Below are 17,409 nucleotides of genomic sequence, written 5' to 3' on the forward strand. Positions count from 1 at the left end.
CGGGCCTAGGAAGCTTGTGTCCGGTCCAGGGAAGGCATGGCTTGGCAGTTCGGGCTGGACTGTTCCCATGAGGCACATGGTTAGACTGATTTGCATATGGCCATGTCTGAACTGGGGTGGCAGAGTTGGCTAAAGAAGGGTGATGGATCAAACCCAGATCTGTTGACTGGGTGTGAGTGTTTGATTGGTTCTGATGTTCTGTCCATCACCACCCCCTTTTGTACCGTTTTGTTTGCCATAAGTTGGCAGGGTATGCTCGGACGTGAGTCCCTTGCTCACTTTGCCACTGGATTCAAGCAAGCCTGGCTGAAGACGGCTGAAATGCCAGAAACCGGTCCTAGGAAGCTTGTTTCCGGTCCAGGGAAGGCATGGCTTGGCAGTTCGGGCTGGACTGTTCCCATGAGGCACAGGGTTAGACTGATTTGCATATGGCCATGTCTGAACTGGGGTGGCAGATTTGGCTAAAGAACGGTGATGGATCAAACCCAGATCTGTTGACTGGGTGTGAGTGTTTGATTGGTTCTGATGCTCTGTCCATCACCACCCCCTTTTGTACCGCTTTGTTTGCCATAAGTTGGCAGGGTATGCTCAGACGTGAGTCCCTTGCTCACTTTACCACTGGATTCAAGCATGCCTGGCTGAAGACGGCTGAAATGCCAGAAACCGGTCCTAGGAAGCTTGTTTCCGGTCCAGGGAAGGCATGGCTTGGCAGTTCGGGCTGGACTGTTCCCATGAGGCACAGGGTTAGACTGATTTGCATATGGCCATGTCTGAACTGGGGTGGCAGAGTTGGCTAAAGAACGGTGATGGATCAAACCCAGATCTGTTGACTGGGTGTGAGTGTTTGATTGGTTCTGATGCTCTGTCTATCACCACCCCCTTTTGTACCGCTTTGTTTGCCATAAGTTGGCAGGGTATGCTCAGACGTGAGTCCCTTGCTCACTTTGCCACTGGATTCAAGCAAGCGTGGCTGAAGACGGCTGAAATGCCAGAAACCGGTCCTAGGAAGCTTTTGTCCGGTCCAGGGAAGGCATGGCTTGGCAGTTCTGGCTGGACTGTTCCCATGAGGCACAGGGTTAGACTGATTTGCATATGGACATGTCTGTACTGGGGTGGCAGAGTTGGCTAAAGAACAGTGATGGATCAAACTCAGATCTGTTGACTGGGTGTGAGTGTTTGATTGGTTCTGATGCTCTGTCCATCACCACCCCCTTTTGTACCGCTTTGTTTGCCATAAGTTGGCAGGGTATGCTCAGACGTGAGTCCCTTGCTCACTTTGCCACTGGATTCAAGCAAGCCTGGCTGAAGACGGCTGAAATGCCAGACACCGGTCCTAGGAAGCTTGTTTCCGGTCCAGGAAAGGCATGGCTTGGCAGTTCGGGCTGGACTTTTCTAATGAGGCACAGGGTTAGACTGATTTGCATATGGCGATGTCTGAACTGGGGTGGCAGATTTGGCTAAAGAACGGTGATGGATCAAACCCAGATCTGTTGACTGGGTGTGAGTGTTTGATTGGTTCTGATGCTCTGTCCATCACCACCCCCTTTTGTACCGCTTTGTTTGCCATAAGTTGGCAGGGTATGCTAAGACGTGAGTCCCTTGCTCAGTTTGCCACTGGATTCAAGCAAGCCTGGCTGAAGACGGCTGAAATGCCAGAAACCGGTCCTAGGAAGCTTGTTTCCGGTCCAGGGAAGGCATGGCTTGGCAGTTCTGGCTGGACTGTTCCCATGAGGCACAGGGTTAGACTGATTTGCATATGGCCATGCCTGAACTGGGGTGGCAGAATTGGCTAAAGAACGGTGATGGATCAAACCCAGATCTGTTGACTGGGTGTGAGTGTTTGATTGGTTCTGATGCTCTGTCCATCACCACCCCCTTTTGTACCGCTTTGTTTGCCATAAGTTGGCAGGGTATGCTCAGACGTGAGTCCCTTGCTCACTTTGCCACTGGATTCAAGCAAGCCTGGCTGAAGACGGCTGAAATGCCAGAAACCGGTCCTAGGAAGGTTGTTTCCGGTCCAGGGAAGGCATGGCTTGGCAGTTCAGGCTGGACTGTTCCCATGAGGCACAGGGTTAGACTGATTTGCATATGGCCATGTCTGAACTGGGGTGGCAGAGTTGGCTAAAGAACGGTGATGGATCAAACCCAGATCTGTTGACTGGGTGTGAGTGTTTGATTGGTTCTGATGCTCTGTCCATCACCACCCCCTTTTGTACTGCTTTGTTTGCCATAAGTTGGCTGGGTATGCTCAGACGTGAGTCCCTTGCTCACTTTGCCACTGGATTCAAGCAAGAATGGCTGAAGACGGCTGAAATGCCAGAAACCGGTCCTAGGAAGCTTGTTTCCGGTCCAGGCAAGGCATGGCTTGGCAGTTCGGGCTGGACTGTTCTCATGAGGCACAGGGTTAGACTGATTTGCATATGGCCATGTCTGAACTGGGGTGGCAGAGTTGGCTAAAGAACGGTGATGGATCAAACCCAGATCTGTTTACTGGGTGTGAGTGTTTGATTGGTTCTGATGCTCTGTCCATCACCACCCCCTTTTGTACCGCTTTGTTTGCCATAAGTTGGCAGGGCATGCTCAGACGTGAGTCCCTTGCTCACTTTGCCACTGGATTCAAGCAAGCCTGGCTGAAGACGGCTGAAATGCCAGAAACCGGTCCTAGGAAGCTTGTTTCCGTTCCAGGGAAGGCATGGCTTGGCAGTTCTGGCTGGACTGTTCCCATGAGGCACAGGGTTAGACTGATTTGCATATGGACATGTCTGTACTGGGGTGGCAGAGTTGGCTAAAGAACAGTGATGGATCAAACCCACATCTGTTGACTGGGTGTGAGTGTTTGATTGGTTCTGATGTTCTGTCCATCACCACCCCTTTTGTACCGTTTTGTTTGCCATAAGTTGGCAGGGTATGCTCAGACGTGAGTCCCTTGCTCACTTTGCCACTGGATTCAAGCAAGCCTGGCTGAAGACGGCTGAAATGCCAGAAACCGGTCCTAGGAAGCTTGTTTACTTTCCAGGGAAGGCATGGCTTGGCAGTTCGGGCTGGACTGTTCCCATGAGGCACAGGGTTAGACTGATTTGCATATGGACATGTCTGTACTGGGGTGGCAGAGTTGGCTAAAGAACAGTGATGGATCAAACTCAGATCTGTTGACTGGGTGTGAGTGTTTGGTTGGTTCTGATGCTCTGTCCATCACCACCCCCTTTTGTACCGCTTTGTTTGCCATAAGTTGGCTGGGTATGCTCAGACGTGAGTCCCTTGCTCACTTTGCCACTGGATTCAAGCAAGCCTGGCTGAAGAAGGCTGAAATGCCAGAAACCGGTCCTAGGAAGCTTGTTTCCGGTCCAGGGAAGGCATGGCTTGGCAGTTCGGGCTGGACTGTTCCCATGAGGCACAGGGTTAGACTGATTTGCATATGGCCATGTCTGAACTGGGGAGGCAGAGTTGGCTAAAGAAGGGTGATGGATCAAACCCAGATCTGTTGACTGGGTGTGAGTGTTTGATAGGTTCTGATGCTCTGTCCATCACCACCCCCTTTTGTACCGCTTTGTTTGCCATAAGTTGGCAGGGTATACTCAGACATGAGTCCCTTGCTCACTTTGCCACTGAATTCAAGCAAGCCTGGCTGAAGACGGCTGAAATGCCAAAGAAACCGGGCATAGGAAGCTTGTGTCCGGTCCAGAGAAGGCATGGCTTGGCAGTTCGGGCTGGACTGTTCCCATGAGGCACAGGGTTAGACTGATTTGTATATGGCCATGTCTGAACTGGGGTGGCAGAGTTGGCTAAAGAACGGTGATGGATCAAACCCAGATCTGTTGACTGGGTGTGAGTGTTTGATTGGTTCTGATGTTCTGTCCATCACCACCCCCTTTTGTACCGTTTTGTTTGCCATAAGTTGGCAGGGTATGCTCGGACGTGAGTCCCTTGCTCACTTTGCCACTGGATTCAAGCAAGCCTGGCTGAAGACAGCTGAAATGCCAGAAACCGGTCCTAGGAAGCTTGTTTCTGGTCCAGGGAAGGCATGGCTTGGCAGTTCGGGCTGGACTTTTCCCATGAGGCACAGGGTTAGACTGATTTGCATATGGCGATGTCTGAACTGGGGTGGCAGATTTGGCTAAAGAACGGTGATGGATCAAACCCAGATCTGTTGACTGGGTGTGAGTGTTTGATTGGTTCTGATGCTCTGTCCATCACCACCCCCTTTTGTACCGCTTTGTTTGCCATAAGTTGGCAGGGTATGCTCAGACGTGAGTCCCTTGCTCACTTTGCCACTGGATTCAAGCAAGCCTGGCTGAAGACGGCTGAAATGCCAGAAACCGGTCCTAGGAAGCTTGTTTCCGGTCCAGGGAAGGCATGGCTTGGCAGTTCGGGCTGGACTGTTCCCATGAGGCACAGGGTTAGACTGATTTGCATATGGCCATGTCTGAACTGGGGTGGCAGATTTGGCTAAAGAACGGTGATGGATCAAACCCAGATCTGTTGACTGGGTGTGAGTGTTTGATTGGTTCTGATGCTCTGTCCATCACCACCCCCTTTTGTACCGCTTTGTTTGCCATAAGTTGGCAGGGTATGCTCAGACGTGAGTCCCTTGCTCACTTTGCCACTGGATTCAAGCAAGAGTGGCTGAAGACGGCTGAAATGCCAGAAACCGGTCCTAGGAAGCTTTTGTCCGGTCCAGGGAAGGCATGGTTTGGCAGTTCTGGCTGGACTGTTCCCATGAGGCACAGGGTTAGACTGATTTGCATATGGACATGTCTGTACTGGGGTGGCAGAGTTGGCTAAAGAACAGTGATGGATCAAACTCAGATCTGTTGACTGGGTGTGAGTGTTTGATTGGTTCTGATGCTCTGTCCATCACCACCCCCTTTTGTACCGCTTTGTTTGCCATAAGTTGGCAGGGTATGCTCAGACGTGAGTCCCTTGCTCACTTTGCCACTGGATTCAAGCAAGCCTGGCTGAAGACGGCTGAAATGCCAGAAACCGGTCCTAGGAAGCTTGTTTCCGGTCCAGGGAAGGCATGGCTTGGCAGTTCGGGCTGGACTGTTCCCATGAGGCACAGGGTTAGACTGATTTGCATATGGCCATGTCTGAACTGGGGTGGCAGATTTGGCTAAAGAACGGTGATGGATCAAACCCAGATCTGTTGACTGGGTGTGAGTGTTTGATTGGTTCTGATGCTCTGTCCATCACCACCCCCTTTTGTACCGCTTTGTTTGCCATAAGTTGGCAGGGTATGCTCAGACGTGAGTCCCTTGCTCACTTTGCCACTGGATTCAAGCATGCCTGGCTGAAGACGGCTGAAATGCCAGAAACCGGTCCTAGGAAGCTTGTTTCCGGTCCAGGGAAGGCATGGCTTGGCAGTTCGGGCTGGACTGTTCCCATGAGGCACAGGGTTAGACTGATTTGCATATGGCCATGTCTGAACTGGGGTGGCAGAGTTGGCTAAAGAACGGTGATGGATCAAACCCAGATCTGTTGACTGGGTGTGAGTGTTTGATTGGTTCTGATGCTCTGTCTATCACCACCCCCTTTTGTACCGCTTTGTTTGCCATAAGTTGGCAGGGTATGCTCAGACGTGAGTCCCTTGCTCACTTTGCCACTGGATTCAAGCAAGAGTGGCTGAAGACGGCTGAAATGCCAGAAACCGGTCCTAGGAAGCTTTTGTCCGGTCCAGGGAAGGCATGGTTTGGCAGTTCTGGCTGGACTGTTCCCATGAGGCACAGGGTTAGACTGATTTGCATATGGACATGTCTGTACTGGGGTGGCAGAGTTGGCTAAAGAACAGTGATGGATCAAACTCAGATCTGTTGACTGGGTGTGAGTGTTTGATTGGTTCTGATGCTCTGTCCATCACCACCCCCTTTTGTACCGCTTTGTTTGCCATAAGTTGGCAGGGTATGCTCAGACGTGAGTCCCTTGCTCACTTTGCCACTGGATTCAAGCAAGCCTGGCTGAAGACGGCTGAAATGCCAGACACCGGTCCTAGGAAGCTTGTTTCCGGTCCAGGAAAGGCATGGCTTGGCAGTTCGGGCTGGACTTTTCTAATGAGGCACAGGGTTAGACTGATTTGCATATGGCGATGTCTGAACTGGGGTGGCAGATTTGGCTAAAGAACGGTGATGGATCAAACCCAGATCTGTTGACTGGGTGTGAGTGTTTGATTGGTTCTGATGCTCTGTCCATCACCACCCCCTTTTGTACCGCTTTGTTTGCCATAAGTTGGCAGGGTATGCTAAGACGTGAGTCCCTTGCTCAGTTTGCCACTGGATTCAAGCAAGCCTGGCTGAAGACGGCTGAAATGCCAGAAACCGGTCCTAGGAAGCTTGTTTCCGGTCCAGGGAAGGCATGGCTTGGCAGTTCTGGCTGGACTGTTCCCATGAGGCACAGGGTTGGACTGATTTGCATATGGCCATGCCTGAACTGGGGTGGCAGAGTTGGCTAAAGAACGGTGATGGATCAAACCCAGATCTGTTGACTGGGTGTGAGTGTTTGATTGGTTCTGATGCTCTGTCCATCACCACCCCCTTTTGTACCGCTTTGTTTGCCATAAGTTGGCAGGGTATGCTAAGACGTGAGTCCCTTGCTCAGTTTGCCACTGGATTCAAGCAAGCCTGGCTGAAGACGGCTGAAATGCCAGAAACCGGTCCTAGGAAGCTTGTTTCCGGTCCAGGGAAGGCATGGCTTGGCAGTTCTGGCTGGACTGTTCCCATGAGGCACAGGGTTAGACTGATTTGCATATGGCCATGCCTGAACTGGGGTGGCAGAGTTGGCTAAAGAACGGTGATGGATCAAACCCAGATCTGTTGACTGGGTGTGAGTGTTTGATTGGTTCTGATGCTCTGTCCATCACCACCCCCTTTTGTACCGCTTTGTTTGCCATAAGTTGGCAGGGTATGCTCAGACGTGAGTCCCTTGCTCACTTTGCCACTGGATTCAAGCAAGCCTGGCTGAAGACGGCTGAAATGCCAGAAACCGGTCCTAGGAAGGTTGTTTCCGGTCCAGGGAAGGCATGGCTTGGCAGTTCAGGCTGGACTGTTCCCATGAGGCACAGGGTTAGACTGATTTGCATATGGCCATGTCTGAACTGGGGTGGCAGAGTTGGCTAAAGAACGGTGATGGATCAAACCCAGATCTGTTGACTGGGTGTGAGTGTTTGATTGGTTCTGATGCTCTGTCCATCACCACCCCCTTTTGTACTGCTTTGTTTGCCATAAGTTGGCTGGGTATGCTCAGACGTGAGTCCCTTGCTCACTTTGCCACTGGATTCAAGCAAGAATGGCTGAAGACGGCTGAAATGCCAGAAACCGGTCCTAGGAAGCTTGTTTCCGGTCCAGGCAAGGCATGGCTTGGCAGTTCGGGCTGGACTGTTCTCATGAGGCACAGGGTGAGACTGATTTGCACATGGCCATGTCTGAACTGGGGTGGCAGAGTTGGCTAAAGAACGGTGATGGATCAAACCCAGATCTGTTTACTGGGTGTGAGTGTTTGATTGGTTCTGATGCTCTGTCCATCACCACCCCCTTTTGTACCGCTTTGTTTGCCATAAGTTGGCAGGGTATGCTCAGACGTGAGTCCCTTGCTCACTTTGCCACTGGATTCAAGCAAGCCTGGCTGAAGACGGCTGAAATGCCAGAAACCGGTCCTAGGAAGCTTGTTTCCGTTCCAGGGAAGGCATGGCTTGGCAGTTCTGGCTGGACTGTTCCCATGAGGCACAGGGTTAGACTGATTTGCATATGGACATGTCTGTACTGGGGTGGCAGAGTTGGCTAAAGAACAGTGATGGATCAAACCCACATCTGTTGACTGGGTGTGAGTGTTTGATTGGTTCTGATGTTCTGTCCATCACCACCCCCTTTTGTACCGTTTTGTTTGCCATAAGTTGGCAGGGTATGCTCAGACGTGAGTCCCTTGCTCACTTTGCAACTGGATTCAAGCAAGCCTGGCTGAAGACGGCTGAAATGCCAGAAACCGGTCCTAGGAAGCTTGTTTCCGGTCCAGGGAAGGCATGGCTTGGCAGTTCGGGCTGGACTGTTCCCATGAGGCACAGGGTTAGACTGATTTGCATATGGACATGTCTGTACTGGGGTGGCAGAGTTGGCTAAAGAACAGTGATGGATCAAACTCAGATCTGTTGACTGGGTGTGAGTGTTTGATTGGTTCTGATGCTCTGTCCATCACCACCCCCTTTTGTACCGCTTTGTTTGCCATAAGTTGGCAGGGTATGCTCAGACGTGAGTCCCTTGCTCACTTTGCCACTGGATTCAAGCAAGCCTGGCTGAAGACGGCTGAAATGCCAGACACCGGTCCTAGGAAGCTTGTTTCCGGTCCAGGAAAGGCATGGCTTGGCAGTTCGGGCTGGACTTTTCTAATGAGGCACAGGGTTAGACTGATTTGCATATGGCGATGTCTGAACTGGGGTGGCAGATTTGGCTAAAGAACTGTGATGGATCAAACCCAGATCTGTTGACTGGGTGTGAGTGTTTGATTGGTTCTGATGCTCTGTCCATCACCACCCCCTTTTGTACCGCTTTGTTTGCCATAAGTTGGCAGGGTATGCTAAGACGTGAGTCCCTTGCTCAGTTTGCCACTGGATTCAAGCAAGCCTGGCTGAAGACGGCTGAAATGCCAGAAACCGGTCCTAGGAAGCTTGTTTCCGGTCCAGGGAAGGCATGGCTTGGCAGTTCTGGCTGGACTGTTCCCATGAGGCACAGGGTTAGACTGATTTGCATATGGCCATGCCTGAACTGGGGTGACAGAGTTGGCTAAAGAACGGTGATGGATCAAACCCAGATCTGTTGACTGGGTGTGAGTGTTTGATTGGTTCTGATGCTCTGTCCATCACCACCCCCTTTTGTACCGCTTTGTTTGCCATAAGTTGGCAGGGTATGCTCAGACGTGAGTCCCTTGCTCACTTTGCCACTGGATTCAAGCAAGCCTGGCTGAAGACGGCTGAAATGCCAGAAACCGGTCCTAGGAAGGTTGTTTCCGGTCCAGGGAAGGCATGGCTTGGCAGTTCAGGCTGGACTGTTCCCATGAGGCACAGGGTTAGACTGATTTGCATATGGCCATGTCTGAACTGGGGTGGCAGAGTTGGCTAAAGAACGGTGATGGATCAAACCCAGATCTGTTGACTGGGTGTGAGTGTTTGATTGGATCTGATGCTCTGTCCATCACCACCCCCTTTTGTACCGCTTTGTTTGCCATAAGTTGGCAGGGTATGCTCAGACGTGAGTCCCTTGCTCACTTTGCCACTGGATTCAAGCAAGCCTGGCTGAAGACGGCTGAAATGCCAGACACCGGTCCTAGGAAGCTTGTTTCCGGTCCAGGAAAGGCATGGCTTGGCAGTTCGGGCTGGACTTTTCTAATGAGGCACAGGGTTAGACTGATTTGCATATGGCGATGTCTGAACTGGGGTGGCAGATTTGGCTAAAGAACGGTGATGGATCAAACCCAGATCTGTTGACTGGGTGTGAGTGTTTGATTGGTTCTGATGCTCTGTCCATCACCACCCCCTTTTGTACCGCTTTGTTTGCCATAAGTTGGCAGGGTATGCTAAGACGTGAGTCCCTTGCTCAGTTTGCCACTGGATTCAAGCAAGCCTGGCTGAAGACGGCTGAAATGCCAGAAACCGGTCCTAGGAAGCTTGTTTCCGGTCCAGGGAAGGCATGGCTTGGCAGTTCTGGCTGGACTGTTCCCATGAGGCACAGGGTTAGACTGATTTGCATATGGCCATGCCTGAACTGGGGTGGCAGAGTTGGCTAAAGAACGGTGATGGATCAAACCCAGATCTGTTGACTGGGTGTGAGTGTTTGATTGGTTCTGATGCTCTGTCCATCACCACCCCCTTTTGTACCGCTTTGTTTGCCATAAGTTGGCAGGGTATGCTCAGACGTGAGTCCCTTGCTCACTTTGCCACTGGATTCAAGCAAGCTTGGCTGAAGACGGCTGAAATGCCAGAAACCGGTCCTAGGAAGGTTGTTTCCGGTCCAGGGAAGGCATGGCTTGGCAGTTCAGGCTGGACTGTTCCCATGAGGCACAGGGTTAGACTGATTTGCATATGGCCATGTCTGAACTGGGGTGGCAGAGTTGGCTAAAGAACGGTGATGGATCAAACCCAGATCTGTTGACTGGGTGTGAGTGTTTGATTGGTTCTGATGCTCTGTCCATCACCATCCCCTTTTGTACCGCTTTGTTTGCCAAAAGTTGGCAGGGTATGCTCAGACGTGAGTCCCTTGCTCACTTTGCCACTGGATTCAAGCAAGCCTGGCTGAAGACGGCTGAAATGCCAGAAACCGGTCCTAGGAAGCTTGTTTCCGTTCCAGGGAAGGCATGGCTTGGCAGTTCTGGCTGGACTGTTCCCATGAGGCACAGGGTTAGACTGATTTGCATATGGACATGTCTGTACTGGGGTGGCAGAGTTGGCTAAAGAACAGTGATGGATCAAACCCACATCTGTTGACTGGGTGTGAGTGTTTGATTGGTTCTGATGTTCTGTCCATCACCACCCCATTTTGTACCGTTTTGTTTGCCATAAGTTGGCAGGGTATGCTCAGACGTGAGTCCCTTGCTCACTTTGCCACTGGATTCAAGCAAGCCTGGCTGAAGACGGCTGAAATGCCAGAAACCGGTCCTAGGAAGCTTTTTTCCGGGCCAGGGAAGGCATGGCTTGGCAGTTCGGGCTGGACTGTTCCCATGAGGCACAGGGTTAGACTGATTTGCATATGGCCATGTCTGAACTGGGGTGGCAGATTTGGCTAAAGAACGGTGATGGATCAAACCCAGATCTGTTGACTGGGTGTGAGTGTTTGATTGGTTCTGATGCTCTGTCCATCGCCACCCCCTTTTGTACAGCTTTGTTTGCCATAAGTTGGCAGGGTATGCTCAGACGTGAGTCCCTTGCTCACTTTGCCACTGGATTCAAGCAAGCCTGGCTGAAGACGGCTGAAATGCCAGAAACCAGTCCTAGGAAGCTTGTTTCCGGTCCAGGGAAGGCATGGCTTGGCAGTTCGGGCTGGACTGTTCCCATGAGGCACAGGGTTAGACTGATTTGCATATGGCCATGTCTGAACTGGGGTGGCAGAGTTGGCTAAAGAGCGGTGATGGATCAAACCCAGATCTGTTGACTGGGTGTGAGTGTTTGATTGGTTCTGATGCTCTGTCCATCACCACCCCCTTTTGTACCGCTTTGTTTGCCATAAGTTGGCTGGGTATGCTCAGACGTGAGTCCCTTGCTCACTTTGCCACTGGATTCAAGCAAGCCTGGCTGAAGACGGCTGAAATGCCAGAAACCGGTCCTAGGAAGCTTGTTTCCGGTCCAGGGAAGGCATGGCTTGGCAGTTCGGGCTTGACTGTTCTCATGAGGCACAGGGTTAGACTGATTTGCATATGGCCATGTCTGAACTGGGGTGGCAGAGTTGTCTAAAGAACGGTGATGGATTAAACCCAGATCTGTTGACTGGGTGTGAGTGTTTGATTGGTTCTGATGCTCTGTCCATCACCACCCCCTTTTGTACCGCTTTGTTTGCCATAAGTTGGCAGGGTATGCTCAGACGTGAGTCCCTTGCTCAGTTTGCCACTGGATTCAAGCAAGCCTGGCTGAAGACGGCTGAAATGCCAGAAACCGGTCCTAGGAAGCTTGTTTCCGGTCCAGGGAAGGCATGGCTTGGCAGTTCGGGCTGGACTGTTCCCATGAGGCACAGGGTTAGACTGATTTGCATATGGCCATGTCTGAACTGGGGTGGCAGAGTTGGCTAAAGAACGGTGATGGATCAAACCCAGATCTGTTGACTGGGTGTGAGTGTTTGATAGGTTCTGATGCTCTGTCCATCACCACCCCCTTTTGTACCGCTTTGTTTGCCATAAGTTGGCAGGGTATGCTCAGACGTGAGTCCCTTGCTCACTTTGCCACTGGATTCAAGCAAGCCTGGCTGAAGACGGCTGAAATGCCAGAAACCGGGCCTAGGAAGCTTGTGTCCGGTCCAGGGAAGGCATGGCTTGGCAGTTCGGACTGGACTGTTCCCATGAGGCACAGGGTTAGACTGATTTGCATATGGCCATGCCTGAACTGGGGTGGCAGAGTTGGCTAAAGAACGGTGATGAATCAAACCCAGATCTGTTGACTGGGTGTGAGTGTTTGATTGGTTCTGATGCTCTGTCCATCACCACCCCCTTGTGTACCGCTTTGTTTACCATAAGTTGGCAGGGTATGCTCAGACGTGAGTCCCTTGCTCACTTTGCCACTGGATTCAAGCAAGCCTGGCTGAAGACGGCTGAAATGCCAGCAGCCGGTCCTAGGAAGCTTGTTTCCGGTCCAGGGAAGGCATGGCTTGGCAGTTCGGGCTGGACTGTTCCCATGAGGCACAGGGTTAGACTGATTTGCATATGGCCATGTCTGAACTGGGGTGACAGAGTTGGATAAAGAACGGTGATGGATCAAACCCAGATCTGTTGACTGGGTATGATTGTTTGATTGGTTCTGATGCTCTGTCCATCACTACCCCCTTTTCTACCGCTTTGTTTGCCATAAGTTGGCAGGGTATGCTCAGACGTGAGTCCCTTGCTCACTTTGCCACTGGATTCAAGCAAGCCTGGCTGAAGGAGGCTGAAATGCCAGAAACCGGTCCTAGGAAGCTTGTTTCCGGTCCAGGGAAGGCATGGCTTGGCAGTTCGGGCTGGACTGTTCCCATGAGGCACAGGGTTAGACTGATTTGCATATGGCCATGTCTGAACTGGGGTGGCAGAGTTGGCTAAAGAACGGTGATGCATCAAACCCAGATCTGTTGACTGGGTGTGAGTGTTTGATTGGTTCTGATGCTCTGTCCATCACCACCCCCTTGTGTACCGCTTTGTTTGCCATAAGTTGGCAGGGTATGCTCAGATGTGATTCCGTTGCTCACTTTGCCACTGGATTCAAGCAAGCCTGGCTGAAGACGGCTGAAATGCCAGAAACCGGTTCTAGGAAGCTTGCTTCCGGTCCAGGGAAGGCATGGCTTGGCAGTTCGGGCTGGACTGTTCCCATGAGGCACAGGGTTAGACTGATTTGCATATGGCCATGTCTGAACTGGGGTGGCAGAGTTGGCTAAAGAATGGTGATGGATCAAACCCAGATCTGTTGACTGGGTGTGAGTGTTTGATTGGTTCTGATGCTCTGTCCATCACCACCCCCTTTTGTACCGCTTTGTTTGCCATAAGTTGGCAGGGTATGATCAGACGTGAGTCCCTTGCTCACTTTTCCACTGGATTCAAGCAAGCCTGGCTGAAGTCGGCTGAAATGCCAGACACCGGTCCTAGGAAGCTTGTTTCCGGTACAGGAAAGGCATGGCTTGGCAGTTCGGGCTGGACTTTTCTAATGAGGCACAGGGTTAGACTGATTTGCATATGGTGATGTCTGAACTGGGGTGGCAGATTTGGCTAAAGAACGGTGATGGATCAAACCCAGATCTGTTGACTGGGTGTGAGTGTTTGATTGGTTCTGATGCTCTGTCCATCACCACCCCCTTTTGTACCGCTTTGTTTGCCATAAGTTGGCAGGGTATGCTCAGACGTGAGTCCCTTGCTCACTTTGCCACTGGATTCAAGCAAGCCTGGCTGAAGTGTGGTAAATATTTCGTTACCGGTACTATTTTTTATGCGGTAAAGTCTATCAAGAATAACTCAGTAAATATAAGAGGCAGAATCCGTGGTATTAGAGGTTTTAAAATGCTTTATTCCTATAAAAAGGAAGACAATTCGAATTGTGGGCCTTCTATTCCATCACCACGAAAGTTCAGGAAGGAAGGGGGCATACATTATTGACAGATAGGCAGTTTTATAGAAAATACATTACAGTGAAACAGATGCAAGAGGCGTAACAGCTGATAAAAGGTGCATACGTAGCTAATAGAGGGCGTAATTCAAGAAACGTCATTAAACATGATGTCACAAGTGGGTGGATCCATAAAGGAATCCTGCAATGTCAGCAGAAATGTTTGGCAAAGATGCGCACGCAGCCGCATGACGTGTGATTGACGCGCAACTAGACGGTGAAGGGGACTTGACATTTAGCTCTACGTGTGGAGACAGAAGTCTGGGGTTATGTCAACCTAATCCCAAATCATATCTAATATCCTATGTTTAAAGAACTGTGTTATCCGAAAGGAGAGGTCTCTTAGGATAGAATCTTATTCTATACTGACTATACTGACTGTTAGTGCGTGTACAAGCGTCTAAGTGTCTACACTAGATGCGAGGGGGTAGGAATATTCCATGGTAACGGGGCTATGAATTACTTGCATGAGGACAGCGAGGCCTGGCCCTTTGCACGGTAGCTGGAGGAATGTTTACCTAAACTACTAGACAGGAATGCATCGGATGAGGAGCGAAGGAGATAATCTCGAAGGTGAAATACAGTTTTTGGCAGGCGACAGGCTGGATCAGGCACCGTTAGCCGCGCAAGGAGTAAGACAAAGTTCATGGTCACAGAAGCAGGCTCAGACTGGAGCTTTCAGAGGCAGAAGGCAGAAAAAGGCTTGATGACAGAATTCGGGCCTACTCGCCTGAATCTGTGAAATGTGGAAAGTGAACCACATAAAGTCGGTGGCCTTTCATACTTAGGAATGGAATATCCGACCCATTCATGGCGGATCTGAAAGAGGACATGTTGACGGTGGACGCACATATATTTGCGTCTTCAAAACTGGAGCAGGAGGGAACATACATGTACTTATAGCATGCACATGGAGCCGTTGGGGTCTACGATAGGGGACATAACTGATCACAAAATTCATATTTCCTCATTCCCTCCTTGTCCCCTTCGGACCCTCAGGAGATATCGATCTTCATCAATCCATCGATCTGTTCATATAGCATCATTTGTTCTTCTTTCTTCTTCCGGGATCTTGAATGAAAACGTGGATGTGGGATACACGATGTGGCACACAGACCACAAATCGCTGGCCCACATTGTAGACATAAACAGCAACTGAATAGTATGAGAAAGCCAATACCTAGGAAGGATAGGATTCTCCATCCCCAGGCTGACAACACGCCCCAGAACCAACCGGACCAAGTCCAGGTGCCTGGACTCTGGTGTATCTGGCTTATAATCTTATGAAGGCGGGTTATGGCTTTATATACTGACGGTGAATTTTCTGGTATGAAAATGCAACAACTTGATCCGATGACCCTACAAGCTCCGCCCCTATCGGCCAGGATGACGTCAAGGACAAGACGATTTTGAAGCACAACAATCCGCATAGCAGACTGCTCTTCTGTTAAATTGCCTAAGGCGGAAATAGTTTCGTTCACTACTGCTTCAAGGGTTCTGGTTAATCTACGTATCAGCTTACTATTAGTGACTGTACCTATATAGGGAAAGAAACCTTTATTGAAATCTGTGTATTTTTCCCATGCTGTTTCAGTGTAATCGACAATTGGGAGATCTCTCTGCTGTCTATTGTGTACTAAATGGGTATTTCTATGATAATCAGGAGGAGCTAGGAAAACAGGTGGCAGAAGGAATGCTATGTAACAGGTACCATCCCAATCTAAAGGTAGACATATATATGCGGTCTGGCCACATATGCAGTAGGAATGATGGGAAGCTCTAAATGTAGACTTGCCTTGATCACTGAATGTTATTACAGTGGTGCATTTACTGTGGCCCATGTGTATGGAACCATTCTTTTTTATACATAATTCCCCTTTTACTGGGAATACTGACATGGCGGGCAAGATTGGTGTAGCTTCAGATTCAACGTTCAGGATCATGAGGTTAAGTGTAAAATTACCTAATCCATATACTTCATTTTCTAGATCAGTTCCTGTTCTTTTGGGGAGTCCCTCCTTGTTAGGGTAGCAGACTTTAAGCAAAACTAGGTTCAGGTTTCCCCATATCCAGTTGTCTTGATAAACTGTGGAATTTGAATCTAGGGAATTAATCAAACTAAACCATGCTCCACAGGAGCCATTGTGTGTGAACGGATATGGAAAGAGGGGCAAAACTCCCTTATAGCTTTGATAGGGAGGGAGTCGGCCACATATCCAACAATTTGTGGCATTGCTGGTTTGATGGGAATGATGTAACATACTAATGAATGTGTTGTTGCGCAGCGCAAATCTATATGACAACTCATGCGGAGGAAATTCACTAAAAGAATGTTCTGCAGTTATATTATAAGCATGCTTAAGAATAGGGTAATACATGTGCAATAGGATGCTGACAATGATGATCAGAAGACTTAGGAAAAACAAAATTAATAACGTTACTGTGCAGTGACTACGAAATGATTTACAATACGCATGCTTTTTGAGCTGCATCTGATGATTTCTTTCTCTATTCCGGTCTAGAGGATACATGTCAGGGACAAATTCAACCGATTCACCTTGGAGAGGACTTAAACAATCAAATTGTCTGACTTACTAGACCTCAATTTTAGTTTATAAATTTCTGAGTTCGATTGCTCAACCAAGGGGAGCTTTGAGTCTGTTTGTGAGGGAATACAGGGTTGAGTATCTACACCGGGTGGTAGTCCATAAAATTTCTTGATATGACTCGAGTGCAACCACCCTTTTCTTCCCTCGATTTTCACGGCTGTCCTTGTGGTGAGTAAAACCAACTTCGGTGACTTCCACCTAGGATCCAGTTGGGTCTTCCGGTCAAAGTTCCTGACCAGCACCAGGTCACCAGGAACCACGTCATGGGGCTTCACCTCAGTATTATCGGGAAAAGCTGCGGATACCTGTGAACGACAAGATTGTAGTGCAGACATCAAGGAAGCCAGGTAATCTGTCAGCATATTACAGTCAACGTCAGTGATTTTGCGAGGTATAGGCGTCCCCCACATATTTGGTGGTCTACCGAAGATCACCTCATACGGGGATAGCCCTGTTCGAGAATGTGCTACCATTCTCATGTAAAAGAGCGCAACTGGTAAGGCTACTATCCAATCGACTCCTTTTTCTCTACATATTTTGGACAATCTAATTTTCAAAGTTTGATTATGGCGTTCTACGAGACCTGCTGCCTCGGGATGTCGGACACAGTGAAATTTCCATTGATAGCCTAATAGAAGGGAAACGTGTTTCATTAGTTCGGATGAGAACGGCTGGCCGTTATCTGAGTAGACAACACGTGGTAAACCGTACCGTGGGAAGAATTCTCGAACTAACTGTTTGGCAGTAGTCGGGGCAGTGTAATCTGAAACCGGGTATGCTTCTGTCCAACGGGAAAGAGCACAGACAACTACGAGAACATATTTGAATCCTCGACATCGTTCCATCTGGATATAATCCATCTGGAGGACTTCAAAAGCATGATCGGGAGGTTGAAATCCACCCTGCTCTACGGGGATGCTTTTACCTGGATTAAACTGACAACATATCATACAGGTACGAACCTTTTGTTTAGCTGCTGCTCGCAAGTGCTTGTTG

Source organism: Triturus cristatus, chromosome 1_2 (assembly GCF_964204655.1).
Source record: "Triturus cristatus chromosome 1_2, aTriCri1.1, whole genome shotgun sequence".
In the NCBI taxonomy this organism is placed as follows: Eukaryota; Metazoa; Chordata; class Amphibia; order Caudata; family Salamandridae; genus Triturus; species Triturus cristatus.